Consider the following 2,952-nt stretch of genomic DNA (forward strand, 5'->3'; position numbering starts at 1 on the left):
ACCGCCCCCATTTGCAGGTTTCGTTTGGGATTGATTATCAACATGTGAATTACAGCGAATCAGGCCCAGTCGAGGTCCACCCTTGCGCATGCAAATTAGCCATGGCACGGGCTTGGTCAAAGAACGTTGGGCAACTTGGCAATTTAAATCCAGACCGAAAACGTGCCATGATTCTATTCCTGGGGATCTCGTTCTAACAACCAGGCTGGCAAGTATTTGACAAAATGCCTGAACGAGATGTAGTTTCCTGGAATGCTGTCATTGCTGGTTATTTCCAACATGGTTACCCTTATGAAGCACTGACACTCTTTAATGAAATGCAAGTGCAGGGGATAAAACCCAGCCCAGTCACCATGGTTATTGTTCTGCCTATATGTATCTATTTATTGGCTCTGGAACATGGTAGGCAAATTCATGGTTATGTAATAAGATGTGGATTTGAATGTGATGTTGGTGTGGGTATTGGGCTTGTAGACCTGTATGCAAAATGTGGAATTGTTGGCATTGCTCACAAATTGTTTGAAAGAATGCCTAAACGAAATGTTGTGTCCTGGACTGCAATCATTGCTGGTTATTCTCAAAATGGCCAATCCCAAGAAGCCTTGGCATTTTTCAATGAAATGCAAGTCCAAGGCATTAAACCCAACTCAGTCACCATAGCTAGTGTTCTTCCTGCTTGTGCTGATTTATTGGCTCTAGAACAAGGTAAGCAGATCCATGGTTATGCAATAAGAAATGGATTTGAATCTGATGTTGTTGTGGGCACTGGGCTTGTAGACATGTATGCCAAATGTGGGAATGTTAACATTGCCCACAAATTGTTTGAAAGAATGCCTCAACGAAATGTTGTGTCATGGAATGCAATCATTGCTGGTTATTCCCAGAATGGCCATCCACATAAAGCATTGACATGCTTCAATAAAATGCAAGTCAAGAAAATAAAACCCAACTCAATCACCATAGTTAATCTTCTGCCTGTGTGTTCCCATTTATTGGATTTTGAACTAGGCAAGCAGATTCACAGTTATGCAATAAGAAATGGTTTTGAATCTGATGCTGCTGTTGGCAATGCGCTCGTAGACCTGTATGCCAAATTTAGGAATGTTAACATGGCCCATAAATTGTTTGAAAGAATGCTTCAACAAAATGTTGTGTCATGGACTGAAATCATTGCTGGTTATTCCCAGAATGGCCAACCCTGTGAAGCCTTGACATTCTTCAGTGAAATGCAAGTCCAGCATATAAAACCCAACTTAATTACAATAATTAGTGTTTTGCCTGCCTGTGCCGATTTATTGGCTGTGGAACAAGGCAAGCAGATCCATGCTTATGCAGTAAGAAATGAATTTGAGTTCGATGTTGTTGTGGGCACTGGGCTTGTAGACATGTATGGGCACTGGGCTTGTAGACATGTACACCAAATGTGGAAATTTTGACATTGCTCACAAATTATTTGAAAGAATGCCTAAATGGAATGTTGTGTCATGGACTGCAATCACTGCCGGCTATTCCCGGAATGGCCATCCACATCAAGCCTTGGCATATTTCAATGCAATGCAAGTCAAGGGCATAAAACCCAACTCAATCACCATGACTAGTATTCTGCCTGCATGTGCTGATTTATTAGCTTTGGAACAAGGTAAACAGATCCATGGTTATGTAATAAGAAATGGATTTGAGTCTGACGTTTCTGTAGGCAATGGGCTTGTAAACATGTATGCCAAATGTGGACTTATAGGTATTGCTCGACAAGTGTTTGACAAGATGTCAAGTAGAGATGTGGTCTCATGGAATGTAATCATTTTGGGATATGCGTGTCATGGTCATAGTGAAGATGCCCTTGCCTCTTTTTCCCAAATGCAACTGACAGGCACAAAGCCAGATCATATCACCTTCGTTGGTATTTTGACTGCATGCTCTCATGCAGGGTTAGTAGACCAGGGCTGGCAATACTTTCAGTGCATGAAGTCAGATTATGGCCTTGTACCTAATCTGGAGCATTATGCATGTGTGGTTGACATTCTTGGACGTGCAGGGCAGCTAAATGAAGCACATGAAATCATTAAAAAAATGCCATCAGAACCCAACACTGATGTGTGGGCGGCCTTGATTGGGGCCAGCAAAATTCACTGCAATATTAAACTTGGAGAACAAGCAGCACAACACCTTTTTGAATTAGAACCAAATAACGCTGGATATTATGTACTGTTGTCAAACATCTATGCTGAGGCAGGCAGGTGGGAGGATGTAGCAAAGTTGAGGACCATGATGAAAGAGAGGGAAGTGAAGAAGCAACCAGGATGTAGTTTTATTGAGGTAAATAAAGAAGTTCATACATTCCTCGTGGGAGACAGAACCCATCCTCAATCTGAAAAAATTTATGCAATGTTGGAAACCTTGTATGGGCAAATGAAGGAGTCAGGATATGTGCCTAACACAAATCTTGTGCTACAAGATGTGGAGGAGGAGGTGAAGGAAAACATGCTATGCAGTCATAGTGAGAAGCTGGCCATTGCTTTTGGGATCATCAATACAAGCCCAGGCCATTTCATCCGTATGACCAAGAACCTGCGTGTGTGTAGTGACTGCCACAATGCAACTAAGTTCATCTCCAAGATTGTTGGGCGAGAAATTATCATGAGAGATGCAAGCCGTTTCCACCACTTCAGGGATGGATTGTGTTCTTGTGGTGATTACTGGTGATACTACTTGAATATATCAGTTAATATATTTATGCTTTCAAATTAATATGTGCATACCATTTCTTGGTTACGTAGAGTATAATATGTTTGTACAAAGGGAAGGCAGGAGTTGACCTATAGTGGCAATCTTTGGATGTGACGATAACCTCAAGCCGTAAAGAACATGTCTATAAGCACACTAATAATTAGCATAATATGGTATCTCATTTATGTAGATCTTTATAATATATATAAATTGTCAGAGGGGGCT

General features: G+C 41.3%; 1 pseudogene; it reads left to right on the forward strand.

Moving 5' to 3' along the window:
- Nucleotides 1-224: 224 nt before the first annotated feature.
- On the forward strand, nt 225-2,703 carry LOC149150986 (pentatricopeptide repeat-containing protein At1g11290, chloroplastic pseudogene; annotated as a pseudogene).
- The last annotated feature ends 249 nt before the right edge of the window (nt 2,704-2,952 follow it).

This window comes from Pinus tabuliformis, chromosome 9, assembly GCF_031772625.1.
Source record: "Pinus tabuliformis cultivar Carrire ecotype Pingquan chromosome 9, CPIR1, whole genome shotgun sequence".
NCBI classification, from domain to species: Eukaryota; Viridiplantae; Streptophyta; class Pinopsida; order Pinales; family Pinaceae; genus Pinus; species Pinus tabuliformis.